This window comes from Staurois parvus, unplaced genomic scaffold (assembly GCF_062004578.1).
Source record: "Staurois parvus isolate SC_StPar_1 unplaced genomic scaffold, SC_StPar_1.0 ptg000581l, whole genome shotgun sequence".
NCBI classification, from domain to species: domain Eukaryota; kingdom Metazoa; phylum Chordata; class Amphibia; order Anura; family Ranidae; genus Staurois; species Staurois parvus.
The window spans coordinates 9436551-9451840 of NW_028318377.1; the positions used below are offsets into that span (position 1 = coordinate 9436551).

At 43.3% G+C, this 15290-nt stretch overlaps 2 pseudogenes across 2 annotated transcripts in view; one reads left to right on the top strand and one right to left on the bottom strand.

The window, feature by feature from the left end:
• Nucleotides 1-10081, top strand: part of LOC149450186 (threonine synthase-like 2) — a 28843-nt pseudogene extending 18762 nt beyond the window's left edge. The window contains exons 7-8 of the transcript XR_016315305.1: nucleotides 4363-4488; nucleotides 9562-10081. The product of XR_016315305.1 is annotated as a threonine synthase-like 2 (transcript). The remainder of the gene's footprint in view (nucleotides 1-4362; nucleotides 4489-9561) is intronic.
• Nucleotides 9713-15290, bottom strand: part of LOC149450187 (fatty acid-binding protein, liver-like) — a 38303-nt pseudogene continuing 32725 nt past the window's right edge. Inside the window, exon 7 of the transcript XR_016315291.1 lies at nucleotides 9713-9930. The product of XR_016315291.1 is annotated as a fatty acid-binding protein, liver-like (transcript). The remainder of the gene's footprint in view (nucleotides 9931-15290) is intronic.

The following is a 15290-nucleotide window of genomic DNA, read 5'->3' on the forward strand; positions in this document are numbered from 1 at the left end:
TAGTGAATGCAGGGTCCGGGGAGACCAGATATAGTGAATGCAGACTCCGGTGGAGACCAGATATAGTGAGTGCACGGTCCGGGGAGACCAGATATAATGAATGCAGGGTCCGGGGAGAGCGGATATAGTGAATGCAGGGTCCGGGGAGAGCGGATATAGTGAATGCAGGGTCCGGGGAGACCAGATATAGTGAATGCAGGGTCCAATGAGACCAGATATAGTGAATGTAGGGTCTGTGGAGACCGGTTATAGTGAATGCAGGGTCCGGGGAGACCAGATATAGTGAATGCAGGGTCTGTGGAGACCAGATATAGTACATGCAGGGTCTGTGGAGGCCGGATATAGTGAATGCAGGGTCTGTGGAGACCGGATATAGTGAATGCAGGGTCCGGGGAGAGCGGATATAGTGAATGCAGGGTCCGGGGAGAGCGGATATAGTGAATGCAGGGTCCGGGGAGAGCGGATATAGTGAATGCAGGGTCCGGGGAGACCAGATATAGTGAATGCAGGGTCCGGGGAGACCAGATATAGTACATGCAGGGTCTGTGGAGGCCGGATATAGTGAATGCAGGGTCTGTGGAGACCGGATATAGTGAATGCAGGGTCCAGGGAGACCAGATATAGTAAGTGCAGGGTCCGGGGAGAGCAAATATAGTGAATGCAGGGTCCAGGGAGACCAGATATAGTGAATGCAGTGTCCAGGGAGAGCAGAAATGGTGAATGCAGGGTCCAAGGAGAGCAGAAATAGTGAATGCAGGGTCCGGGGAGACCAGATATAGTGAATGCACGGTCCGGAGAGACCGGATATAGTGAATGCAGGGTCCGTGGAGACCGGATATAGTGAATGCAGGGTCCGGGAAAACCAGATATAGTGAATGCAGGGTCCGGGGAGACCAGATATAGTGAATGCGGGGTCCGGGGAGACCAGATATAGTGAATGCAGGGTCCGGGGAGACCGAATATAGTGAATGCAGGGTCCGGGGAGAGCGGATATAGTGAATGCAGGGTCCGGGGAGACCGGATATAGTGAATGCAGGGTCCGGGGAGACCAGATATAGTGAATGCAGGGTCCGGGGAGACCAGATATAGTGAATGCAGGGTCTGGGGAGACCAGATATAGTGAATGCAGGGTCCGGGGAGACCAGATATAGTGAATGCAGGGTCCGGGGAGACCGGATATAGTGAATGCGGGGTCCGGGGAGACCAGATATAGTGAATGCAGGGTCCGGGGAGACCAGATATAATGAATGCAGGGTCCGGGGAGACCAGATATAGTGAATGCAGGGTCCGGGGAGACCAGATATAGTGAATGCGGGGTCCGGGGAGACCAGATATAGTGAATGCAGGGTCCGGGGAGACCAGATATAGTGAATGCAGGGTCCGGGGAGACCAGATATAGTGAATGCAGGGTCCGGGGAGACCAGATATAGTGAATGCAGGGTCCGGGGAGACCAGATATAGTGAATGCAGGGTCCGGGGTTTAGTAGCACTTTAAGATAACAGAGGAAGTATGCACAGGACAACCTTGAATATTTCCAGGATCAAGTGATATTATCAAACAGATATAACAAAACACTTACAATTGTATATTTGACAAATTAAAAAGGAGCAAATAGGAGAAGTTCATTATTAGGGTTTTCATACATCTTAAAGGATAAGTTCACCTTTTGTAACATATTACATATAACACCCATATTCAGGGTTTAACATGTTATTGAAGGATTGGCCCCCACTCCCCCAATGTGACAGCCCCCTCCCCTTCCAACACTAGCTGTCACAATTTTAAAAAAAAGTGTCTGTGCAGGACTCCACCCACCTGCCCGCCTACATCACTCATTCACAGTATGCTGTCAATGGGAAGATTACAAGTCCCCACCTCCTCTGCGGCTGTCGGCTTGTAGTTCTCAATGAACTACTACGGCGCTGTTGAGTGCTCTGGTAGTTCATTGATTCTTCCTGTCAGTGTGTATCTACTTACCCATACGTTGTATGAGTAGAGAGATACACTGACAGTCTCCAGGAGTTCTGCATGGCACTGGCGATCTGCTGGTGCAATGCAGTCTGCAGGAGTTCTGCATGGCACCGGCGATCTGCTGGTGCAATGCTTTCCAGGCTCACAGAACCAAAAATAGTAAACACACATTTTTCTTACCTGCAAAAAAATGCGCATTTATTATTTTTTGTTAAAAAGTGAACTTATCCTTTTAGCCCGTTCAATTTTTTTATGAGCGTGGATTGGGTGGACAGCTCTATAAATATCTGTTTTACCCCCTTGGATGCTATATAGTGCAAATCCTAAAGTGTCTTGTGCTAATTGTAAACACACTTATATTAATTATAAAACATCCATTCATATGTGTGAACTACCAAATGTGGCTTCCACCTGTGCATACAAATCTTGTGTTTTTCACAAGATGCAACAGGTGGAAGCCTCCTGTGTTCACTAAGCAGCACGGCAACCACTTGGCACGGGATCCAGGAGCTAGCAGCAATCACTGTAGTAGCTGTGCCTACTACAGTGATTTCCGGCTTCCAGGAGGATTTTCCAGAAATGGCACTTACATGCTTACGCAGGGCCCTCTGATTCCTCCTGTATTCATTTGTATTGTAATTGTACTGTCTGCCCTTATGTTGTGAAGCGCAGCGTAAACTATTGGCGCTGTATAAATCCGGTATTATAATAATAATAATAATACAATACATTAGTCCAAGCTGGATCAATGGCACTACTCAGCCCATACCTTGAATTCAGCTTTAAAAATCTGTTCACTGCTGACATCTAGTGGAGAAATAGCAGAATGCAATTAATATTTTACTGCCTGTCACCCAGTACAAAGTTGAAGGCACAACCACCTTTCCAGACTTTTGCTGTAAACCCCATTTCATATGAGGTGGATTCCCTGCTGATTGTTGCAAAGCGGGCAGATGACACATTCATAAGAAAATCACCAGCTCCAAAAAATACTGTGACATAATTCCTAATATGTAAAATGCTGCTGCTCCTTAGTGGTACCACTAATAGAAATAAGAAAAAAATATATATATATAAAACAGCACAAACAAATATTAGATATAAAAACATCACAAATTAATTAATATATACTAACTCAATAAAAATAAAATATTAAATATTATATAAATTATAAATAGTTCCACTCCAAAATTTGTGAATAAATGTGAAAAAAATTATATGTATATAAATCACAAGTGCCAGAATAAAATAAAAAAATATAAAAAATATATATTTTTCAAAAAAAGTCCTTGTTCCAAGAAAGTGTACTTTCACCAAAGATCAGTGCTTTAAACCAAAATATACCGCACCCGCCAGATTCTGGTGAAATATACGCCTTTTAAGTATTTTAGGGATCCTAGACCATTATGTTAAACCTCCAGGACTCCACTCCAACACAAGAGAACTTTCCTCCAACTTCCAACACCACCAGGCTCCTCTTCCCAGAAAAACTCAAGGTAATGTAGGAGAGATAAAAACACATAGTGTAATACTGCAACTCCTGGCTTAAAATACTAACAAAACACCAGGCCACTCACATTGTATAAAATATAAAACAGCATGTCTTATTGCCTCCACAGGCGTTCATAAACTCCATAAGATTTAGGATAGTTGATTAGAAATCCCACAACCAGCAGCAGATCATTATATTAGACATACATATATATTAACTCACAAAAACTCAATTAGTGCTAAAAAAAAAATATTTGTGCAGAAATATTTTTTTCGTTGAGATGGTTACAAATATATTAGATAGGATATAATAGATAGGATAAAGTCCTTATTCCAAGACCCTCGACCAGTGATCTTTGCTCGCCCTTTATCCTATCTAATATATTTGGAGTGGGACTATCTCAACAAAAAAAAAATTTTCCGCACAAATATTTTTTCTGCACTAGATGACACATCCATGTCCACTCACTATCTGCAGAGTGACCACTCAGTTTCTGCAGAGCAGACACGGACAGAACCTGCTCTGCTCTATGGGCAACTGGTAGTTAATAGACTCCACGGTCCTTTTTACACCCCACTTCCCTCCGATCCGCTCTGTCTAAATGGAAGAGGATAGATTCCCTTCTGACCCGATTGGACCAGGAGGTAGGTGGGTGTAAATGGACACAAGTCCATTTTTACCCCCACTGTCCATAGGCATACATGGACCTTCTGACGAGGTGCCAGGTCTACAGGAAAAACTGACAGGTGGACCTGATTTGATTGCCCGTGCGAAAAGGGTCTAAGTCTTGCTGCTAGAACTGTGATTAATCTGGGAACAGAAGACGCCAATCACTTATTGACTGACACTGTTCTTGGTCCACTAAAAAGAACATCAATTCATGTTTTATCTTTTATAGGAGCCTTACAACATGGAAAGGATATTGTGGCTAGTTGCTGATGGGGACTGTCGAAAAATTAAAGCCATGATGGAAAAATTCAACGCTAAAAAACAGCTCCGATTACCAGCAGACCTTCACCAAAAGGTAGATTATAGGCATTATAATTAAACATTTGTTATTTAGTTGCTTCTGTTTTACATATTGGGGTGGATTTACTAAAGGCTAATAGATTGTACCCTTTGAAATTGCATTTGCTCCAGAGCTTAGTAAATTAAGTGAAGTTTCACTTCGCAAAGAATACCCAATCACATGCAAGGAAAATAAAAAACAGCATTTTTGCTTGCACATGATTGGATGATGGAAGTCAGCAGAGCTTCCCCTCATTCACTAAGCTCTGGAGCAACTGCACTTGTAAAATGCACAGTCTACCGTATTTTCCGTCGTATAAGACGACTTTTTAACCCATGAAAATCTTATGAAAAGTCGGGGGTCGTCTTATACGGCGAGCCGGTCTCAGGGCAGCACTTTTTCGTGGGGCGGCGCGGTGGCAGAAGGGACGCTAAGTACTGGGGCGGGCAGGGCGCTGCTGTACCTTGCCTGGCTCCGGTCCCGGACCCACGATGATCCGGTCCAGGAAGCGCGGCTGCTCCTTCTTTCAGTTCGGCCGCTCGATGGTCGCGCGGCCGCTCGGCTCCGCCTCCTCACCGGTGATTGAGCGCCAGCACTGGAAAGGCACACAGGTGACCAATCACCGGCGAGGAGGCGGAGCCGAGTGGCCCCGTGAAAATCGAAGTGAGGGAGCGGCCAGTAAGTGTGCAGCAGCACCATGCTGTGACACTCTTGGCACTATTCCTCTCCAACACTGACACCAACGATGAGGCACTATTCCTCCCCCACTGACACCAACGATGGGGCACTATTCCTCCCCCACTCACACCAACGATGAGGCACTATTCCTCCCCCACTCACACCAACGATGAGGCATTATTCCTCCTCCACACTGACACCAATGATGGGGCACTATTCCCCCCCCCCCACTGACACTAATGATGGGGCACTATTCTCCCCACTGATACCAATGATGGGGCACTTTTCCCGCCACTGATACCAACGATGGGGCGCTATTCCTCCCACTGACACCAACGATGGGGCGCAATTCCTACCACTGATACCAACGATGGGGCGCTATTCCTCCCACTGACACCAATGATGGGACACTATTCCTCCCACTGACACCAATGATGGGGCACAATTCTTCCCACTGACACCAATGATGGGGCGCTATTCCTCCCACTGACACCAATGATGGGCACTATTCCTCCCACTCAGACTAATGATGGGACACTATTCCTCCCACTGACACCAATGATGGGGCACTATTCCTCCCACTGATACCAATGATGGGGCACTATTCCTCCCACTGACACCAATGATGGGGCACTATTTCTCCCACTGACACTAATGATGGGACACTATTCCTCACACACTGACACTAATGATGGGGCACCATCATTGGTGTCAGTGGGAGGAGTAGTGCATCATCATTGGTATCAGTGGGAGGAATAGTGCCCCATCATTGGTGTCAGTGGGAGGAATAGCACCCCATCATTGGAATACCATACTGAAATAGCATACCATATTGAAATCAAATCTGATGTTTTTTCATTTTTATTTGGTGTGCGTTGGAAGAGGGGTAGTCTTATACGGCGAGTATAGCTCAAACCCTATATTTTAACAGGAAAAGTAGGGGGTCGTCTTATACGCCGGAAAATACGGTATTTGTCTTTAGTAAATCCACTTCACTGGGTTGCCAACATTTTGGTTTTTACATGGTTTTGACTTCCAGGCCTCATGCACCTTGGGTGTGTGCTGCTGTTTTTGGTGTTTTTTTTTTACACCCAGTAAACTCCCCAGCATGTTATCCTATGACAATTTTCCTATGTGACACATTGGGGTTGATTTACTAAAGGCAAATAGACTGTGCACTCTGCAAGTGCAGTTGCTCCAGAGCTTAGAAAATGAGGCAAAGCTTCCCTTTGCCAAGAATACCCAATTAGGCTGGTCATATAATATACAATTTTCTGTCCAATTTCTCCCCAATTTCCTTTAGATTTACCTTTAACTATGTAGTGCAAGAGCCTACCTAAGGCTGGCCATACATTATACAATTTTCTTGAGAAATTTGCTTTAGATTTACCAAAAACCATATAATATGAGGTCAAACCTAAACAACACTTTCAATTGTATCCAATTAGGCAGGCCCATGCACTACATAGTTGAAGGTAAATCTATGGCCAGCCTTACATGCAAAGAAACTAAAAAAAAAAAAAAACAGTACTTTTGCTTGTACATGATTGGATGATGGAAGTCAGCTGAGCTGCTGCTCATTTCCTAAGCTCTGGAGCAACTGCACTTACAGAGTGCACAGTCTATTTGCCTTTAGTAAATCAACCCCATAGGCTTTACTCAGCGTTTTTTGGAAGGGGAATTTTCTGGCTGGAAAAACCCCAGAACTAGTGGGTTTCAAGAGGAGTTTTTTAGTTGTAAAAATGCTCTAACGCCGGTAAATGCAGTAAAACGCAGCAAACTGGTGTTTTTGAGCCAACATTTTTTGTGTGTAAAAAAAAAGTGTCTAAACGCGACAAAACAACACTAATGTAAAGAACGTGGAAAAACTGACATGTATAAAGTCGCCTTAAAAATGCAAGAGGAAAATCCTGGACGGACCGTTTTGTTGGTAGAAATTGTTGGTGTCAGTAGTGGCTGAGCTGTGAGCACCCCGGGTCTTCCTCAGAGAATCACGATTGTCCTCTATGTGGAGAATTCATTTCCTGTAGGTCCATCCTCTGAAGCAATACGTTTGGAGACATTTTTATTATCTGAATTACTGCTTATTTTTTGGGATCAATTCATCGGATGTTTATCCACTCTCTACTGGGGGACAGCTCGATCCTTTTGGAGCCATATAGCATCCAGGTCCGCAGTTTAGTGCTTGGGATTCCTGTTGCACATTTTGACCCATCCGTAACTGGGGGTCCACTTGGTCTGGTAAGAGGCTGAATTTTTTGAGCGTTGGTGACGGTGAACTCTTCTTATCTTCTTGATCAAATTTGAAGCATCATGACAGTATTGGTGTCCTAATGAAGAGGGATTTATTTTTCCTTCACCACATGCAAATTGGACTTTTATTTATTTTATTTCAGTTTATTTATTGATATTTGAAGTGCCGCACCCTTATGTTTTTTCCTATTATATGTATTGTTGCCTGCAATATCATGTTGGCTGCTCATGTTTAACTAGTTTATTCATTTATTTATGTTAGGTAGACACATATATACCATAGCTCAGAATTGTTAAAATATTTTCTGGACTTTATACAGCTAACGCTACCGGTGGTTTCAGAGTCTTAGGCCTCATTTACACTTGTGGTTGGGGGAGGGGGAGAAGAGGCACATGGTTGAGCGCGTTTTTATCCCTCCCTCCCTATACCTGGCAAAGGCAGTGGATAGGAGCATTCACAAGCTGCAGCTGTGATGCTTTACTTCCCTGCCGTGGCAAAAAAATTAAATGATCCCTCCTGTTTTAATGATGTTACTGTATTCAGGTGACATACAAATGTATTAACTAATTGGAAGATAAATGCGTTCATACCCAATATAGGTTCAGTGGGTCAGATTTTGTATGTAGATTATCCTGTGCAGGTAAAGAGTAATCTACCCAATGCCAGACTTATGTGGTGAAAAAATTTCATAGGGAATTAAATGTGGATCGTATATTATTTAAGGTGTTACTAAAACCACAACCAGGGGCGGACTGACCATTCGAGCACTCAGGCACTGCCTGAGGGCCCGGGGTCAGTAGGGGGCCCCATGAAATGCCCCTGGTACCTTTTTTTTATAGGCTTTTTTGAGTGTGGGCAAGGACACAGGGGCCCCATGGTCCCCTATTGCCCGGGGGCCCCCTAAGTTGTCAGTCCGCCCTGCCCACAACAGTAAAATCAGTCTGTATATGAAGTAATGCATGCTTGTTATACTCAATAAAAGAAAAAGCAAATCAGAGCAAACAAAATATAGAAAGAATAGATACTAATTGCAAACTGGACACTAAGGCAAATTCCACAATACCTAAAAATAGACAAACAGAGTGCATCGCAAAAGTATATACAGAAGAAGAGACAAAAATGTCCACAGAAAACCCCCCAGAGAAATATTCCGTTGCAGGGTAACAGGACACAATCTGTGAATGAAAGTAAAATGTGCAGAAATATCCAAGTGTAGATAGTGTACCCTCCCCGTCACCAGAGGAAATTACCTGCTCACCTTCAGGGTATGACAAAAAAAAAGTCAAAAATCGCATTTCCCCTCTGGGGCACGTAAGCACTGAAGGCTCCGATCGGTCTCGAACGGTATGATAGTGGGAATTGCTACTGTTCCCACACCCGCAACCACCTGCAGCTCTTACAAGACGCGCAGGGATGCCTTTATTCTGAATGGTGCCTTCACACATCTCCGCCCACAGCGCATCTGCTGGCGTGGGAACCGTGGGAAAATCTCATGGTCAAAAAGATCATGCAATTTTCCCACAGCTGTGTTTTTAAAAAGGTGCATGCACTTTTTTCTGTGCAGAAAATGCAGGCATGGCAGCCCATCCTTGAAGAAGGGACCCCCCCTTCGAAATGTGTCAGCATCATTCTGAGAATTTCCCCCACAGATGGGATCCGCATGTGTCTCATTATAGGATGCACTTTTGGATTTTATGTGCCTGTTTTATTACTACATTTGTGAGGATATCTCCAAAATGAATACATTTACTAACTGTTTCCTGAGGTAATGCGCAAGGTTGGTGCGCTCTGTTTTTGTTCTTCACTACAGTTTGTATCAAGCTTCCCCAGCTTTGTGTTGGAGCTGCACAGCCTTTGATCGGTTTGTGATGAACTTCCATACATCTTTATAATTTTTATACTATTGATCTATCGGCCCTCCACTGGTCTGGGTCTCTGAGCGCAGGAGGTGTTGTATTTGTGTTTACCATTCAAATGTGAGCCAGGGCTAAAGGAGTAGTGAAAGCACACCCCCATTACAAGGGAGGATTTTCAGATTTTCCAAGAGTTGCGCTTCAAAGTAAAAAAAAATATTAATTTTGAAGCAAACGCTTTTGCTGAAACCAGTTGGTATATTGCTTCACTGATATTTAGTATCTTGTTCCAATTTTCCACAGCTGATGGGAATGATGATATCCTGCTCTGTTAAGGACGATGACATTCTTAGGACGATCAAACGTTGCTGGAAGGAGAACCATTACCAGCTCTGCCCCCACTCTGCGGTTGGGGTGTCTTACCATTACCAACAAACCGACAGCAACCAGAACAAGTATTTCACCTTTTTATAGCATTAATAATGGTTATTATATTAATAACACAATGTTCCAGCGCTTCGTTTAGATTTTCACTCACATAATCCGATATTTCAGACAACCAATCCGATATTTCAGACAATAAGGAGATCTTGCAGTAACTCTCTAACACTGGCCCACCTCTCCATGTGCAAGTGCCACATTACAGCTGTAGCAGAAAAAAAAATAAAACACCTGTAGAGAAAAAGAAAAACATATATTTTACATCCAGCATAACACATGGTCCTGCCAGCAAAATCATGAGAATGCTGAGTATCCCGCCCAATCTCACGAGAAGCTTCTTTTTTTTAAATAATAAAATAATTTAAAGTTTATTAATCTTAAAGTTGAAATGTTTATATTTTGTCTTCACTGCCCTCCCCCCCATTCAAAGCGCTAATTAAAAAAAAAAACTTAAATTTTTATTACATAACTTGTTTTAGACATGCTGATATTATTACTAGGTCTCTATGCAGAGCATGGCTGGTGGGAGAGGCCAGCAAGGTGCTGCATGTAGCTACCTGAAACAAATTGCAGTACTCTGCCTCAGTACCCCTCTCAAGTGCTGTCAGCCCTGATTCTGCAAGCAGTAGGATGGAGTTATGGAAATATCAAAGTGCTTTGATGGATGGATGTCAGTCTGGAGTACATAAATACAGTCAGGGGCAAAATGACCATATGGAAACTCGGGCACCGCTCGAGGGCCCGGGGTCAGAAGTGTGAGATGGGGAAACAGCTCTCATTGTTTGAACACTGTGTGCAGTAAATTGTGTGGAGTAAATTAAATGTTCTGGAGTGACATTCTGCGGTTTAGCCACAAGATGCCACTGTTTTCCTAACACAGCCTCAGACTGCATAGATATTTCTATATTCATGAAGAGGTGGGGTTTTTCACACAGAGTTTAGAGAACAGGAAGGAGAGAGACAGCAGTCATGTTTTGGAGGATGGTGAATGCAGGAGCTGTGTGAGCAGAGAATCTGAGGGCATCCAGGTGTGAGAACATCCATCAGTAACCAGAGCTGCAGCTAAGTGAAGCTGATCGTGTCCAAGACACTGATCCTGTTCAGAGAAAGGAAGATTGCTGCCAGGAATGCTGAGAGCAGAGGAACAAAGCAACATACACTGCGATACCGCATGCTTGTTGGAGAGACATTTGTTCTGTTCAGAGTCACCAGCATATGCAAAGCAGACCCGGGTCGGTAAGATCGTGCACGCACCTCATTTCAGTGTTGGCGCCTAGAGACTCTGCAGGAGCTTCCCAGGACACCCCCAATCCTTGAGCCGTAGTATCATCAGAATTGGTGAACGGGCAGAAGCCCACATTGTGTACACTCTTCACTAAGGGACACTGCATGCAGAAACTTTATACCTCACACCTGCTTACAAGTTTGAGGTCTTTACCTGGAAGCATCTACAGAAGATAACTAATATTGCTGGTCACCATTGCCCTTATTGAGCTAGCTGAAGACCCAGGACATCTTTTCCACCAGGACTCTCCTTTATACTTCTCAATTCCAAGACTCTGTACTTATCTCTGTACATATGTTAAAGGGGGACTCTGTTTAAAGCTGTTCGTAGCATAGCTCATATATTTAATATACAGAGTGTGATGTATTCAGGGCCTGTGGCATCAGGATTCTGAGGGAGCAGGCTGACACAAAGTCTTCATCTTCCCTTTCTCTACCTAAAGTCAGAGACCCCTTACTGACCATATGTGAAACCCTGTATGACTTATTGTGTTTAGCTCTGCCAAGTTCACACGTGTTCACAGTTTGAGTTTCCAGTAAGGTGTTCACTTCCTCAAGAGGTATCCTCATAAATGTTTACTGACTGAATAATTCTTAGTAAATACTCAATTACACTACTGCATTCAAGTGCCTGTGCAACCGTTTCCTGTGTGCATTATGTCTGAACCCAGGCTGTCAGAAGTGTTGGGTGGCTTTTAAAGGTCAGGGCAACCTTTGGAGTCCCATTTCTTACAGGGGCCCTTATGAGGGTAGCGCTACATTTATATGCAGCACCTGTTATTTTAATTAACTCTGTCTCTTCTTGCTTGGGATTCCATAGCTAGTTTTAGCTCAGAGCCTAGTAACCGGCATTGGCTAAAGCCAGGTTGTCAAACGATGGCCCATAGGTAGTTAGAGGTTCAGCTGCATGGCAGATTAGAAGTTTACTAGGGACTAGGAAGCAGAGTGGATAGGCTGACTGATTTCCATTGTCACACCATAGTATCTAGTGGTGAGAAGCTGCTTTCCAGATTGCTTGGACAGCGATTGGAGGATCTCCCCATCATCACTTATCCTGTCTTTAGTTCTTCAATGACAAGACAGCCAGCGCAGCTGGAGCATCGCAACCATCCTCAGGGGCCCCTGCAATTGGACTTTGTTGCAACATTTGTTTGGAGGCGACTTTATTAATAACTGTATACTGGGCATATTTGCACAATTCCACCAGAACTCCTGTTGGGCCCTTTGTTGATATTACCGGTTTACACATTGATTGGATGTACAGTATGTACTATTAATATTTTCCTGCACAGAGCTCATATTTCCATACTGATGTACATCAATATACTCATGGTTACTATTACAGGTGAAACTCGAAAAATTAGAATATCGTGCAAAAGTTCATTTATTTCAGTAAAGCAACTTAAAAGGTGAAACTAATATATGAGATAGACTCATTACATGCAAAGCAAGATAGTTCAAGCCGTGATTTGTCATAATTGTGATGGGTTATGGCTTACAGCTCATGAAAACCCCAAATCCACAATCTCAGAAAATTAGAATATTACATGCAATCAATAAAACAAGGATTGTACATAGAACAATATCGGACCTCTGAAAAGTATAAGCATGGATATGTACTCAGTACTTGGTTTGGGCCCCTTTTGAAGCAATTACTGCCTCAATGCGGCGTGGCATGGAAGCTATCAGCCTGTGGCACTGCTGAGGTGTTATGGAAGACCAGGATGCTTCAATAGCGGCCTTCAGCTCCTCTGCATTGTTTCGGTCTCATGTCTCTCATCTTTCTCTTGGCAATGCCCCATAGATTCTCTATGGGGTTCAGGTCAAGCGAGTTTGCTGGCCAATCAAGCACAGTAATCCCACGGTCATTGAACCAGGTTTTGGTGCTTTTGGCAGTGTGGGCAGGTGCCAAGTCCTGCTGGAAAATGAAGTCAGCATCCCCATAAAGCTCGTCTGCGGAAGGAAGCATGAAGTGCTCCAAAATCTCCTGGTAGATGGCTGCGTTGACCCTGGACATAATGAAGCACAGTGGACCAACACCAGCAAATGACATGGCTCCCCAAATCAACACTGACTGTGGAAACTTAACACTGGACTTCAAGTATCTTGCAGTGTGTTCCTCTCCATTCTTCCTCCATACTCTGGGTCCTTGGTTTCCAAATGAGATGCAAAAGTTGCTCTCACCAGAAAAGAGGACTTTGGACCACTGAGCAACAGACCAGGTCTGTTTTTCTTTAGCCCAGGTAAGACGCTACTGACGTTGTTTGTTGTTCAGGAGTAGCTTGACAAGAGGAATACAACACTTGAAGCCCATGTCCAGGATCCATCTGTGTGTGGTGGCTCTTGATGCACTGACTCCAGCCTCAGTCCACTCCTTGTGAAAGTCCCCAACACTTTTGAATGGCCTTTTCCTGACAATCCTCTCCAGGCTGCGGTCATCCCTGCTGCTTGTGCACCTTTTTTTTCCACTTTTCCCTTCCACATAACTTTCTATTAATGTGCTTTGATACATTACTTTGGGGACATCCAACTTCTTTTGCAATTACCTTTTGAGGCTTTCCCTCCTTATGGAGGGTGTCAATAATGGTTTTCTGCACAACTGTCAGGTCAGCAGTCTTTCCCATGATTGTGATTCCTACTGAACCAGACTGAGAGACCATTTAAAGGCTCAGGAACCCTTTGCAGGTGTTATGGCTTAATTAGCTGATTAGAGTGGGACACGTTGAGCCGAGAATATTGCACCTTTTCACAATATTCTCATTTTCTGAGATTGTGGATTTGGGGTTTTCATGAGCTGTAAACCATAATCATCACAATTATGACAAATCACGGCTTGAACCATCTTGCTTTGCATGTAATGAGTCTATCTCATATATTAGTTTCACCTTTTAAGTTGCATTACTGAAATGAATGAACTTTTGCACGATATTCAAATTTTTTGAGTTTCACCTGTATATGCTGGTTGCAGTAGTTCTTGTGTTCTCAATTACTTTGATTAGATTACTGGTTAATTTCCCAGGATGGGAATCCCCTCGGTTCACAAAGGCCCTGTCCTGGGTGGAGGCACTGCCAACTTTATAACTAAACCCACTCTATCACTTAGTGAAGGTTCTGGTTCTACTATTTATCTATAGGTTTAGTGCCATTTCTCATACCCCCCCCCCCCCACCCTCCAAAAGAGGGCTTCACAATGATTTGAAGTGTGTTTTCAGAAGGAACTAATTGCTCAACACCAGAACTCCATGTTCTTCTGTTGTGCCCATTCACATCCAAGCAAAGAGCTGTCGCTCAATGCTCAGAAAAAGTACTGGAGCTTCTTTGGGGCATGATCATGTGTTTTGGGGCCCAATAGATTTCAGTGATACCAATGATGAACGCCTGATAAACATGCAACAAAATGTGAACTGATCATTAACATGCCTAAAGTTTTTTTCAACAATGCTGACTCTGTTGCATTTCCAACTTGTAGAAACCAAATGGAAAAACATAAAAAATAATGCAGCTGCAAAACGCTTTACCAACTAGAACTATAACCAAAGAGGCTGCAGCTAACAACGTCAATTTCAGTCTGTGTGTTTGTTTTCTACTACATTTCACATGCAGCTTAATGAAAACATACAAATAAAGTTAATAGATTTTCGAACGAACGTTCATACACAAATTCGTACAAGTATTCAGTGCATTTGATGATGTGATGACTGTTGTTCAAAAGTACATCCGACTTACATACAGCTCATACTTGCAAACAGAGAGAGACAACAGGAAGTGAGAGGAAATTTACCCCTTCAGTCCTGTAAGAATTATGGTGGGGAAAAAAGGTGTCTCCACTGAAGCTTTATCACCTATCCTTGTTTCCATGACAACCCAAAATTGTCAAAATCCAATTGTCACAGGAACAAAAAGTGAGGTGAAATCTTAAAAAAATTTTTGGGCTGGAGTTACACTTCAATGTGCCTGTTCCAACTTACACACAAATTCAACTTAACCTATCTTGTTTGTAACCTGGGGACCGCCTGTACTTCAAAAAACATTTTTACTTTTAACATTTGATTTTGAAATTAATGGACAATGGATAAAAACCAGAGTCTATTAGAAATTTGCTAGTTTGAGAAAAACTTTCCATTCTGCTCCTCTGAATTTTCTAGTCACTGTAGTCGAAAATGAATGTTGTTTTGACGGTAGAAAATCGAACTAATGTTCTTACAATGAACATTTTTGAACAAAATTCTACTAGTGTATGGCCAGCGAAATATTTCTGGAGTTTAACCATTAGCCGCCCGGCCAATGGCCGTTTGGCGGCTTCAGAT